Source organism: Hyla sarda, chromosome 2 (assembly GCF_029499605.1).
Source record: "Hyla sarda isolate aHylSar1 chromosome 2, aHylSar1.hap1, whole genome shotgun sequence".
Classification (NCBI taxonomy): Eukaryota; Metazoa; Chordata; class Amphibia; order Anura; family Hylidae; genus Hyla; species Hyla sarda.
Window position 1 is genome coordinate 320851248 of NC_079190.1, and position 15363 is coordinate 320866610.

General features: G+C 42.2%; 1 long non-coding RNA gene across 1 annotated transcript in view; it reads left to right on the top strand.

The window, feature by feature from the left end:
* Positions 1–14662, top strand: part of LOC130356377 (uncharacterized) — a 32054-nt gene extending 17392 nt beyond the window's left edge. The window contains exons 2-3 of the long non-coding RNA XR_008888869.1: positions 12996–13039; positions 14517–14662. This is a non-coding gene — a long non-coding RNA (uncharacterized LOC130356377). The remainder of the gene's footprint in view (positions 1–12995; positions 13040–14516) is intronic.
* Positions 14663–15363: the final 701 nt, after the last annotated feature.

Here is a 15363-nt window from a genome sequence, read left to right on the forward strand (position 1 = left end):
GGTGGGGAAGAGTGCAGACACATGTTCAAACAAAAAATAAGGAGGGGGATAGAAAACACAGTGTGAATTCGGGTAGAAAACAGACATGGTGCACATCTACAATCTTGTATAAATGGTACAATACTTGGATGTACCTATGCGGTATGCACTGATGAGGGCCTATTAGCAGAAAAAACTCTGTATTTTTGTAATACACCAGCCGGTGGATACTATTGTTTGGACTTTAACGGTATGGAGCACCTTGACAGGTACTAAATGGTACAATACTTGCACATACCTATGCGGTATGCACTGATGAGTGCAGTAATATGCCTATTAGCAGAAAAAAACTCTGTATTTTTGTAAAACACTAGCCGGTGGATACTATTGTTTGGACTTTGACAGTATGGAGCACCTTGACAGCTTAACAGGTACTAAATGGTACAATACTTGGATGTACCTATGCGGTATGCACTGATGAGGGCAGTAATATGCCTAACTATTAGCAGAAAAAAAATCTGTATTTTTGTAAAACATCAGCCGGTGGATACTATTGCTTGGACTTTGACGGTATGGAGCACTTTGACAGCTTAACAGGTACTAAATGGTACAATACTTGGATGTACCTATGCGGTATGCACTGATGAGGGCAGTAATATGCCTAACTAATAGCAGAAAAAAAATCAGGATTTTTGTAAAACACCAGCCGGTGGATACTATTGTTTGGACACGGCGCCACGGCAGCAACGGACGCCACACAGCACCACACCAGTGTGAACAAGGTGTAATAGCACACTTACCATGCTCTCCCAGTCAGACTGGGAGGCTGCTAGAAAAGAAATGGCCCTTGTGTAGCTAACTACTACTTATATAGGGTTGGGCTGAGGGGGTGGGGAAGAGTGCAGACACATGTTCAAACAAAAAATAAGGAGGGGGATAGAAAACACAGTGTGAATTGGGGTAGAAAACAGACATGGTGCACATCTACAATCTTGTATAAATGGTACAATACTTGGATGTACCTATGCGGTATGCACTGATGAGGGCCTATTAGATACTATTGTTTGGAATTTGATGGTTTGGAGCACCTTGACAGCTACTAAATGGCACAATACTTGGATGTACCTATGCGGTATGCACTGATGAGGGCAGTAATATGCCTAACTATTAGCAGAAAAAACTCAGTATTTTTGTAATACACCAGCCGGTGGATACTATTGTTTGGACTTTGACGGTATGGAGCACCTCGACAGCTTAACAGGTACTAAATGGTACAATACTTGGATGTACCTATGCGGTATGCATTGATGAGGGCAGTAATATGCCTGACTATTAGCAGGGAAAAAAACTGTATTTTTGTAAAACACCAGCCGGTGGATACTATTGTTTGGACTTTGACGGTATGGAGCACCTTGACAGCTTAACAGGTACTAAATGGTACAATACTTGGATGTACCTATGCGGTATACACTGATGAGGGTCTATTAGCAGAAAAAACTCTGTATTTTTGTAATACACCAGCCGGTGGATACTATTGTTTGGACTTGGACGGTATGGAGCACCTTGACAGCTTAACAGGTACTAATTGGTACAATACTTGCATGTACCTATGCGGTGTGCACTGATGAGGGCAGTAATATGCCTAACTATTAGCAGAAAAAAAATCTGTATTTTTGTAAAACACCAGCCGGTGGATACTATTGTTTGGACTTTGACGGTATGGAGCACCTTGACAGCTTAACAGGTACTAAATGGTACAATACTTGCATGTACCTATGCGATATGCACTGATGAGGGCAGTAATATGCCTAACTATTAGCAGAAAAAAAATCAGTATTTTTGTAAAACACCAGCCGGTGGATACTATTGTTTGGACTTTGACGGTATGGAGCACCTTGACAGCTTAACAGGTACTAAATGGTACAATACTTGCACGTACCTATGCGGTATGCACTGATGAGGGCCTATTAGCAGAAAAAACTCTGTATTTTTGTAATACACCAGCCGGTGGATACTATTGTTTGGACTTTAATGGTATGGAGCACCTTGACAGGTACTAAATGGTACAATACTTGCACGTACCTATGCGGTATGCACTGATGAGGGCAGTAATATGCCTAACTATTAGCAGAAAAAAAATCAGTATTTTTGTAAAACACCAGCCGGTGAATACTATTGTTTGGAATTTGAGGGTTTGGAGCACCTTGACAGCTACTAAATGGCACAATACTTGGATGTACCTATGCGGTATGCACTGATGAGGGCAGTAATATGCCTAACTATTAGCAGAAAAAAAATTAGTATTTTTGTAATACACCAGCCGGTGGATACTATTGTTTGGACTTGGATGGTATGGAGCACCTTGACAGCTTAACAGGTACTAAATGGTACAATACTTGGATGTACCTATGCGGTATGCACTGATGAAGGCAATAATATGCCTAACTATTAGCAGAAAAAAAATCAGTATTTTTGTAAAACACCAGCCGGTGGATACTATTGTTTGGAATTAGACCGTTTGGAGTACCTTGACAGCTACTAAATGGTACAGTACTTGGATGTACCTATGCGGTATGCACTGATGAGGGCAGTAATATGCCTAACTATTAGCAGAAAAAAAATCAGTATTTTTGTAAAACACCATCCGGTGGATACTATTGTTTGGACTTTGACGGTATGGAGCACCTTGACAGCTTAACAGGTACTAAATGGTACAATACTTGCATGTACCTATGCGGTATGCACTGATGAGGGCCTATTAGCAGAAAAAACTCTGTATTTTTGTAATACACCAGCCGGTGGATACTATTGTTTGGACTTTAACGGTATGGAGCACCTTGACAGCTACTAAATGGTACAATACTTGCACGTACCTATGCGGTATGCACTGATGAGGGCAGTAATATGCCTATTAGCAGAAAAAACTCAGTATTTTTGTAAAACACTAGCCGGTGGATACTATTGTTTGGACTTTGACAGTATGGAGCACCTTGACAGCTTAACAGGTACAAAATGGTACAATACTTGCATGTACCTATGCGGTATGCACTGATGAGGGCAGTAATATGCCTAACTATTAGCAGAAAAAAAATCAGTATTTTTGTAAAACACCAGCCGGTGGATACTATTGTTTGGAATTTGATGGTTTGGAGCACCTTGACAGCTACTAAATGGCACAATACTTGGATGTACCTATGCGGTATGCACTGATGAGGGCAGTAATATGCCTAACTATTAGCAGAAAAAACTCAGTATTTTTGTAATACACCAGCCGGTGGATACTATTGTTTGGACTTTGACGGTATGGAGCACCTCGACAGCTTAACAGGTACTAAATGGTACAATACTTGGATGTACCTATGCGGTATGCATTGATGAGGGCAGTAATATGCCTGACTATTAGCAGGGAAAAAAACTGTATTTTTGTAAAACACCAGCCGGTGGATACTATTGTTTGGACTTTGACGGTATGGAGCACCTTGACAGCTTAACAGGTACTAAATGGTACAATACTTGGATGTACCTATGCGGTATACACTGATGAGGGTCTATTAGCAGAAAAAACTCTGTATTTTTGTAATACACCAGCCGGTGGATACTATTGTTTGGACTTGGACGGTATGGAGCACCTTGACAGCTTAACAGGTACTAATTGGTACAATACTTGCATGTACCTATGCGGTGTGCACTGATGAGGGCAGTAATATGCCTAACTATTAGCAGAAAAAAAATCTGTATTTTTGTAAAACACCAGCCGGTGGATACTATTGTTTGGACTTTGACGGTATGGAGCACCTTGACAGCTTAACAGGTACTAAATGGTACAATACTTGCATGTACCTATGCGATATGCACTGATGAGGGCAGTAATATGCCTAACTATTAGCAGAAAAAAAATCAGTATTTTTGTAAAACACCAGCCGGTGGATACTATTGTTTGGACTTTGACGGTATGGAGCACCTTGACAGCTTAACAGGTACTAAATGGTACAATACTTGCACGTACCTATGCGGTATGCACTGATGAGGGCCTATTAGCAGAAAAAACTCTGTATTTTTGTAATACACCAGCCGGTGGATACTATTGTTTGGACTTTAATGGTATGGAGCACCTTGACAGGTACTAAATGGTACAATACTTGCACGTACCTATGCGGTATGCACTGATGAGGGCAGTAATATGCCTATTAGCAGAAAAAACTCAGTATTTTTGTAAAACACTAGCCGGTGGATACTATTGTTTGGACTTTGACGGTATGGAGCACCTTGACAGCTTAACAGGTACTAAATGGTACAATACTTGCATGTACCTATGCGGTATGCACTGATGAGGGCAGTAATATGCCTAACTATTAGCAGAAAAAAAATCAGTATTTTTGTAAAACACCAGCCGGTGAATACTATTGTTTGGAATTTGAGGGTTTGGAGCACCTTGACAGCTACTAAATGGCACAATACTTGGATGTACCTATGCGGTATGCACTGATGAGGGCAGTAATATGCCTAACTATTAGCAGAAAAAAAATTAGTATTTTTGTAATACACCAGCCGGTGGATACTATTGTTTGGACTTGGATGGTATGGAGCACCTTGACAGCTTAACAGGTACTAAATGGTACAATACTTGGATGTACCTATGCGGTATGCACTGATGAAGGCAATAATATGCCTAACTATTAGCAGAAAAAAAATCAGTATTTTTGTAAAACACCAGCCGGTGGATACTATTGTTTGGAATTAGACCGTTTGGAGTACCTTGACAGCTACTAAATGGTACAGTACTTGGATGTACCTATGCGGTATGCACTGATGAGGGCAGTAATATGCCTAACTATTAGCAGAAAAAAAATCAGTATTTTTGTAAAACACCATCCGGTGGATACTATTGTTTGGACTTTGACGGTATGGAGCACCTTGACAGCTTAACAGGTACTAAATGGTACAATACTTGCATGTACCTATGCGGTATGCACTGATGAGGGCCTATTAGCAGAAAAAACTCTGTATTTTTGTAATACACCAGCCGGTGGATACTATTGTTTGGACTTTAACGGTATGGAGCACCTTGACAGGTACTAAATGGTACAATACTTGCACGTACCTATGCGGTATGCACTGATGAGGGCAGTAATATGCCTATTAGCAGAAAAAACTCAGTATTTTTGTAAAACACTAGCCGGTGGATACTATTGTTTGGACTTTGACAGTATGGAGCACCTTGACAGCTTAACAGGTACAAAATGGTACAATACTTGCATGTACCTATGCGGTATGCACTGATGAGGGCAGTAATATGCCTAACTATTAGCAGAAAAAAAATCAGTATTTTTGTAAAACACCAGCCGGTGGATACTATTGTTTGGAATTTGATGGTTTGGAGCACCTTGACAGCTACTAAATGGCACAATACTTGGATGTACCTATGCGGTATGCACTGATGAGGGCAGTAATATGCCTAACTATTAGCAGAAAAAAAATCAGCATTTTTGTAAAACACCAGCCGGTGGATACTATTGTTTGGACTTTGACGGTATGGAGCACCTTGACAGCTTAACAGGTACTAAATGGTACAATACTTGCATGTACCTATGCGGTATGCACTGATGAGGGCCTATTAGCAGAAAAAACTCTGTATTTTTGTAATACACCAGCCGGTGGATACTATTGTTTGGACTTGGATGGTATGGAGCACCTTGACAGCTTAACAGGTACTAAATGGTACAATACTTGCATGTACCTATGCGGTATGCACTGATGAAGGCAATAATATGCCTAACTATTAGCAGAAAAAAAATCAGTATTTTTGTAAAACACCAGCCGGTGGATACTATTGTTTGGAATTAGACCGTTTGGAGTACCTTGACAGCTACTAAATGGTACAGTACTTGGATGTACCTATGCGGTATGCACTGATGAGGGCAGTAATATGCCTAACTATTAGCAGAAAAAAAAATCAGTATTTTTGTAAAACACCAGCCGGTGGATACTATTGTTTGGACTTTGACGGTATGGAGCACCTTGACAGCTTAACAGGTACTAAATGGTACAATACTTGCATGTACCTATGCGGTATGCACTGATGAGGGCCTATTAGCAGAAAAAACTCTGTATTTTTGTAATACACCAGCCGGTGGATACTATTGTTTGAACTTTAACGGTATGGAGCACCTTGACAGGTACTAAATGGTACAATACTTGCACGTACCTATGCAGTATGCACTGATGAGGGCAGTAATATGCCTATTAGTAGAAAAAACTCAGTATTTTTCTAAAACACTAGCCGGTGGATACTATTGTTTGGACTTTGACGGTATGGAGCACCTTGACAGCTTAACAGGTACTAAATGGTACAATACTTGCATGTACCTATGCGGTATGCACTGATGAGGGCAGTAATATGCCTAACTATTAGCAGAAAAAAAATCAGTATTTTTGTAAAACACCAGCCGGTGGATACTATTGTTTGGAATTTGATGGTTTGGAGCACCTTGACAGCTACTAAATGGCACAATACTTGGATGTACCTATGCGGTATGCACTGATGAGGGCAGTAATATGCCTAACTATTAGCAAAAAAAAATCTGTATTTTTGTAAAACACCAGCCGGTGGATACTATTGTTTGGACTTTGACGGTATGGAGCACCTTGACAGCTTAACAGATACTAAATGGTACAATACTTGCATGTACCTATGCGGTATGCACTGATGAGGGCCTATTACAGAAAAAACTCTGTATTTTTGTAAAACACCAGCCGGTGGATACTATTGTTTGGACTTTGACGGTATGGAGCACCTTGACAGCTTAACAGGTGCTAAATGGTACAATACTTGCATGTACCTATGCGGTATGCACTGATGAGGGCAGTAATATGCCTATTAGCAGAAAAAACTCTGTATTTTTGTAAAACACCAGCCGGTGGATACTATTGTTTGGACTTTGAGGGTTTGGAGCACCTTGACAGCTACTAAATGGTACAATACTTGGATGTACCTATGTGGTATGCACTGATGAGGGCAGTAATATGCCTGACTATTAGCAGAGAAAAAAACTGTATTTTTGTAAAACACCAGCCGGTGGATACTATTGTTTGGACTTTGACGGTATGGAGCACCTTGACAGCTTAACAGGTACTAAATGGTACAATACTTGCATGTACCTATGCGGTATGCACTGAAGAGGGCCTATTAGCAGAAAAAACTCTGTATTTTTGTAATAAACCAGCCGGTGGATACTATTGTTTGGACTTTGACGGTATGGAGCACCTTGAAAGCTTAACAGGTACTAAATGGTACAATACTTGGATGTACCTATGCGGTATGCACTGATGAGGGCAGTAATATGCCTAACTATTAGCAGAAAAAAAATCTGTATTTTTGTAAAACACCAGCCGGTGGATACTATTGTGTGGACTTTGAAGGTATGGAGCACCTTGACAGCTTAACAGGTACTTAATGGTACAATACTTGGATGTACCTATGCGGTATGCACTGATGAGGGCAGTTATATGCGTAACTATACACAGAAAAAAACGTTTAAAAAAAAAAAAACAGCTGGTGAATAGTATTTTTTGGACTTGCACAGTATGTAGCCAGCCCCTTGACAGATTAACAGGTACAAAAGGTGCAAATGCACTACAGTCCACTGAACAATCACGTATTTCTGAACAGCAGCAGGACCCAACAGTGCAGCACCACAAAAAAAAAATCCAGGGATTGAACCCTAAATTGCACTCTGTCACACAATTCTGAGCAGCAGAAGTTTTGTGGAGCAAATAAAAATAAACTCAATTGGGCTGAACAATGAGGAGATAAGATGTTTGATAAAGTTCAGGCAGCTTGGAGATCTGTATGAGGCAGCTGACAGCTATCTGCCCCTCTCTGCTGCAATGCTCAATAACGTGAATAGGAGTTTTAGCAATCAATGATCCTTCTCAGAGTAACAGCTCAGCACTCTGCACTCCTGCCTTTCCCTAATGCTGATGTGACTAGCAGTTGCAGTGTAACGCTGTGGTATGAGCTATTCACACACACGCAGTCCCGTCCTCTCCATCTGAGTGCATAGATTAAATGAAAAGAGGCAAGATGGCCGCCGATTATATAGGGGCTGTGACATCACACTGGTCAGTGAACACTGATAGGCTGTATCTCACATGTGATTCAGGGTCAGCCCGCCTATCTTCATTCTCGCCGCTGTTTCCCGCCCTCCCATAATCCCCTGCCCCCTGTCCTCACATGTGGATCCGCCATCTTAGGTCCCCAATAGCCTGGAACGCTGTAAAATGGAGTTTAATGAAGCGATTCGTGCAATAGAATCGCGGCGATATTCGTATTGCGTATATCGTTGCGAATCTGATTTTTCATGAAATTCGTAACAAATTCAGGTTCGTCAACTTCGATTCGCAAATTTCTAGTCAATATCATCAATATTAATGTTATAATCTGCATGCCTTGTAGTGCATGTGTCCTGAGGGGATAGTATTACCGGATAAGTGTATATTTGTAATTATAATGGAGCCGTATCTTTATGTCACAGTCGTCCTGGTGTGTGGAAGTTGTTAACCCCCGCATTGCTGGTCAATAACACCAATCGAATTATATTCCATAATAAATATTTCATTATGGGAAATGAGGTTTTGCTGTCAGATGTACTGCATAGAAAACTAGGGGGAAGAGGGCGGTAAGGGGAGGAGAGGGGATTTGTGGTTAAGGGTGGGGGTAGGTCTCTGGCTTTGGGCCCAGGCCAGTCTATAGCCCCAAAATGTGGGATATATTCATAGCGATTTGTTCAGATAAATATAGGATTCCAATTATGGGTACCATAATGTGATAATGGACGGATAGGGAGGGGATTTTGTGTATATTAAACAAAGATATATGTATACACATATATATATATATATACACTAGGTGGGAAGGGATAGTGTATAGAAAAATGTGTTTGGTTATCATTTTAATATTTCTATGGCTTCGTTCAGGTCTCCCTTGCGAAACTCGTTGTCTCTGTACCTGTTTTTATTTTATTTTATACCTACCAATAAACCTGTTTGGTTTTACTACTGCTGTTCCTGTGCATAATTGACAAGACAGCCTCCTGCTAGCGCCGCTGTGCGATCCTCACCAAGGAAAGGTACATACCTCTCCATTACTTGAATCAAACTTATTGGGAATTTAACAAGACAAACAATGATGTGCTTGGTTTTAATGTAACTTTATTCTTTCATGAGTTATTTACAAGTTTCTGACCACTTATAAAATGTGTTCCATGTGCTGCCCATTGTGTTGGATTGTCAATGCAACCCTCTTCTCCCACTCTTCACACACTGATAGTAACACCGCAGGAGAAATGCTAGCACAGGCTTCCAGTATCCTTAGTTTCACGTGCTGCACATCTCATATCTTCACAGCATAGACAATTGCCTTCAGATGATCCCAAAGATAAAGGTCTAAGGGGGTCAGATCGGGAGACCTTGGGGGCCATTCAACTGGCCCACGATGACCAATCCACTTTCCAGGAAACTGTTCATCTAGGCATGCTCAGACCTGACACCCATAATGTGGTGGTGCACCATCTTGCTATGGGTGTCAGGTGATAGAGCGGCACAATGACAGAGCCTGGAGGTGGCATCAGTATGAGAAGACAATATACTGGCTGAATGACACAGCTAGTGCTACCATAACAACATTTTTATTCCCAGACCCAGGCCCAGCAGCATCAGTAAACCATATATTGCCTGAATGACACAGCTTGGAGTTGGCTGAAGCAAGAGGAGACCATATAGTGTCTGAATGGCACAGCCATAAGTTAGCAGCAGCATGAGTAGACACTAGGGCTTCACAATCCCTAAGATTAAAAGAAGAATTCTGAAAGTTCAACAGAAGATTTTGGGTAGCTAGTGCTACCATAACAATTTTTTTATCCCCAGACCCAGACCCAGCAGCATCAGTAAACCATATATTACCTGAATAACACAGCCTGGAAATGGCTGAAGCATGAGGAGACCATATAGTGTCTGAATGGCACAGCCTGGAGTTGGCAGCAGCATGAGTAGACACCAGTGCTTCACAATCTCTAAGAATAAAAGTCGAATTTTGAAATTTAAATTGAAGATTTAGGGTAGCTAGTGCTACCATAAAAAAATGTAGGCCCAGACCCATGAACAGCAGCATCAGTAAACCATATATTGGCTGAATCACACAGCCTGGAGTTGGCAGAAGCATAAGGAGACCATATAGTGTCTGAATGGCACAGCCTGGAGTTGGCAGAAACATGAGGAGACCATTGAAATTTTTGATTTTAAAATTTAAATATAAGATTTTGAAATTTAAATTAAGGATTTTGAAATTGAACTTTTAACTCCCAAGTTTTAGTGTCCCGGGCCCCGGCTTGTGGGTACATAGGACAGAATCTAACAAGGAGTCACATGTCACATGGCAGTACAATGACAGAGTCTGGAGGTGGCATCAGTAGGAGGAGACCATATAGTAGCTGAATGGCACAGCCTAGGAGTTGGCTGAAGCATGAGAAGAGACCATATAGTGGCTGAATGAGACATCCTGGAGGTGGCATCTGTATGAGGAGACCATTTAGTGGCTGAATGAATGCCTGGAGTTTGTGACAGCATGGGGAGACCATATAGTGTCTGAATGGCACAGCCTGGAGTTGGCGACAGAGGAGGAGACAATAGGGCCTCACAATCTCTAAGAATAAAAGATGAATTTTGAAATTTCCATTGAAGATGTATGGTACCTAGTGCTAACATAAACATATATAGGTAATGTCCTAGGCCCAGCAGCATCACTAAACCATGTAGTTGCTGAATGACACAGACTGGAGCTGGCTGAAGCATCGGTAAACCATATATTGGATGAATGGCACAGCTTGGAGGTGGCTGAAGCATGAGGAGACCATATAGTGGCTGAATGAGACAGCCGGGAAGTGGCAGCAGCAGCATCAGGAGTCCTGAAAGTGACCCGGTGACAGAGTGGGGCAGTGGGTGGCAATATCAGTACCCGGTGACGAAGGTGGGTGAAAAAAGGTCTGATGCGGAGGAATGTTTGTAACTGGGGAGCAGCGCCTTAAATTTCTTTGGCACTATCCATATTTGTAAAGTGTAGGTGTGGCACCATGGTCAATCTACTCTCATGCATCAGGCATTGGTGGTTGGAAATCCTGGCTGATCCATGCCTGATTCCTCTTCACAAAGGTCAGTCTCTCCACATTTTTCGTGGACAGATGAGTTCTCCTTGGGGTGACTATGGCCCCCGCCACAATAAACACCCACTCTGATGGCACACTACTGGCCGGGCAGGACAGCTTGTCCAGGGCAAACTCTGCTACTGTAGTTGCGGCCACAAATCAAGTTTGGCTGCCCAGAAGTCCAGCAGATCTTCAAGGTGTGTTGGCATGGGCATGTGAAGGTATGCCACCACCTGCTGGTTCAGGTCCTGCTCCAGGTCTACCTGCTGATGATGATTTGCTTCACTATGCGGGTGAAGAAAGCTACTCATCAGCGACTGTAGACTCAGGTTGCTGCTGATGGAGCTGGTACTGCTCCCGCCACCCCACCCCTCCCCAGCAGCCATGACAGTGGAAGGTGAGCGCAGAGGGCCCCCTGATTCAGACCTAAGGAAGGATGGACGATGGTGCCGATAGGCATCGGCCAACTGACTACATAGGATGCCTCTGTAGTAGGTCATTTTGTCCTTCCTCTCAGTGGGTGTAAAAAAGCACCCAATTTTGTGGCAGTAGCGAGGGTCCAATAAGGTAAAGATCCAGAAGTCATCCCGCTGCCGAATAGTGACAATTCAGCTGTCACTACGCAAGCAAGTGAGCATTCATCGTGCCATTTGTGCAAGTGACTCGGAGGGACTCCCTGCCTCCATCTTCACTGCATACTGCCACGGTGTGTCTGGGTCCTCTAGCTCCTCTGGCTGCTCCTGCTCCTCATCTCCTGTCAGATTACTAGAAAATCGTCCATTTGACGAAACCTAAACTGTGCTTCACTGTTCATCCCGTAATCCAGGCAACTTACTAATAATGTGGCTTTCTCAAAGGGCCTGAGCAAACGGCAGCTGTCACGCATGAGCTGCCACTGATTCACATTGAATTTACACAGGAGAGTACCCCTATCCGCTTTGAGCATCAAGAAATCGGTGATGGCTTTTCTCTGTTCGTACAGTCGGTCCAACATATGGAGGGTGGACTTCCGTGTGGCAACGTCACAAATCAGACTATGTTGGGGGATACCATTCTGATGCACAGCTCAAGGAGGGTGTGCTTTGTGGTGTACAAGTGGCTGAAGTACATGCAAAGTTTCCTTCCCATTGTTAGGATGTCTTGCAAATGGGGGGAACACTTCAAGAACTGCTTCACAACTAGATTGAACAAGTGTGCCAGGCAGGGCGCATGGCTCAGCCTTCCCAGTTGCAGCGCATGCAAGATGTTCTTCCCATTGTCAGTCACCATGGTTCCCATTTCCAGTTTGTGTGGAGTAAGCCATGCTCCGATTTCTTTAGGAATGACTTTTAGCAGTTCCTCCCCTGTGTGACCCTTTGCGCCAAGGCAAACCATGTGAAGAACATTGTGACACACATGGTATGCTGAAGGGCCACTGATACTTGTCTGGGCAGTGGAGGCTGAGGACACGGTGGAGGATGAGGAGGCGGAGTCGCACACTGTCACAGGACCAACGGCCTGAGAGCGTGGAGGAGGAAGCGGCGTGATCTGTCCAAGTTGGGTTTGTGGCTCTGCAGGAACCACATTCACCCAGTGAGCCGTAAAGGACATGTATTGTTCCTGACCATAGTTACAGCTCCAGATATCAGCACTGCCATGAACCAGGTACCTCGACTGCGGAGAGGGGGTGACCAACGTAAGACACTCAAAAGACGGGAGGCCTATTGGATTCCCACCTTGCAAACTCTTGAACCCCATGGCCTTAATAGAGAATATGAGATCACACAATTGACATAATTAGATACTAATTGCTCTGTTTCTCTCCATGTACTACTATAGGCCTCTTGAATTGCTGCGGAGATGGATTTCCCTTTGATTTGGATGTATCCTTTATCACAAATAATTTTTTCCATAGTTTGTCCCTGGTATCTCTGTTTTCTTTTTGCATTCTTTTTTTATGTTGTTTTCTTCTTCTCTATCAAACCAACCTCCCCCCTCCCCATTTTTGTTTCCATATTTTTTCTATTACATTCCCCATCTTCTACATTATGTACCCCACCTCATATTGTTGCTAGACATTGCCATATTAGCAGGTTATGTTCTCTATTTTTCTCTATCCTTTCCATTCATCCATTTCCACTAGTATTCATCTATACCGCTTTCTCACAGTAGCTCATTGATTACACTCATTATTTTACCATATACGTATTATTATCATTATACATTATTTCACACTACAACATTCCTCTGCGCCTTAGTATGCCCTTTTAAGCCTATCATGATTTTTAGGATTAGTATTGCCATTATTTGTGTACTATTGCCATTTTGTCCCTTTTTATTCTGTCTTCTATTATATTCTTGTTTTTCTTGTTTTCTTTCTTTCAGCCCCCATCATTAGTTAAGTTCCCATGCTCTCTACTATTTGCGTTCCACGTGACGCAATTGTCGGTCACTGTGGAACGCATCTACACCCACTTCTGGTTCCACGATTTATTTCCACACTCCATTTTTTTATTTTTTCCATTCATCCCATCTGAACTTTATTCCTATCGATACACACCTAGTGCTTCCGCTATCTAACTCTTTTTTTCTAGCCTTTTTCATTACATTCCCCCGGATGCCGTACTGGAAGTGGCGTCGCGCTGCTTGCGACGTGACTTCCGGTCGGCTCCGATATGTGCCTGCTTACTCTAAGCTGGGCAGATGCCTTAGCGACTGCGGTCGCTCCTCATATGACCCACGCCACAGCGGTTTTAGCCGCGTTCTCCAGCATTTACTCCGCAGCAATCTAGGTGAGTCTCCCACCATGGGTGTTATCTCTGTTATTGATCCCTGATATGTTCTATGTATACTACTGTATGCAATTGTGATCTTTCTCTGCCTATAGATTATTCTATTAACCATGTCTTGAGTGCTTCCCCTGTTATATTTATGTACTCCAATCAGCTCAATACCTCATTTACTCATATTCCAGAGTTTCTTATGTGCTTTTGTAGATGATACCTGTACTGTGTTGGTTATCCACTGCTATCAATGCTTTCCATGTTTCTGTAAACCTCCATTATGATCATTTATTTAATATAATATAATATAATAGATCTTGACAGTTATGAGTTGTGATTGAACTACATACCCCACATCAGGTTTCCATTATACCTAAGTTGATGACATACTGTGTGTCTCTTAAATTTAACAGACCCTATTGGCATTGCTTTGCCACATTGCATAGAATGCTTTTCTATATACTATTTGTCACAGTGTACTGCTCTCTCATTGTTCATTCACTTTATTACTTATGCAATTTTGATTACTTGGGATATCAAATGTACTGAATTTATAGTCCCTTACCATATAGTTTAGATATTGATCTGTCATCTCGATATGGATTTGTCACCTCGGTTCTTTTTATAAGATGTGTTTCACCAATCTATTTATCACTTATATGAGAATATTGATTTCATATCCTTTAGATCTGATGAAGGTCAATGCCTGACCGAAACATTATCTACTTGGATTGCGTATGAAATAAATTACACACAAGCATATTCTTGAGTGCCGAGTCATTTGTTTTATTTTTATTGACTGTGGGTGTCAGATGTTACTTGTGATGAAGTGGATGACCGTATTATCCAATTGACAATGGCAGATGGGTTGCTGGTCGAGACACGACCGCTAGCTGATAATGGGAGCTCAGGCCTCTTGCTGCAAATCCTGCTGACACTCGCCCGTAGTCTGCTGCGACCTCTGCCTGAAGGATTTAGGCCTCTGCCACTCCTCTGTGAACGTCCTGGCACTTTTCTCCATGACATACTTAGTGCGTATATAAGGGGAGTACAATACGCTTCACTACACTTAAAACAGTTTATGTCTAGAACAGCAGCAGGTGCACTTTTGGCTGGCCTTTCACAGTATCTAGGCCCTTGGCAGATTAACCGGTACAAAATAGTACACTACTTAGATGTAGGTATGTGGTATGCACTGACGAGGGCAGAAAAATGCTCTACAGTACACTTTGAAAAGTATCTGAGTACAACACCAGCCAGTGAGTACTTTTGCCTGGACGTTCACAGTATGTAGGCCCTTGACAGATTAACAGGTACAAAATAGTACACTACTTAGATGTAGGTATGTGGTATGCACTGATGAGGGCAGAAAAAATGCTCTACAGTACACCTAAAAACTCTGTATTTTTGTTAAACACCAACCA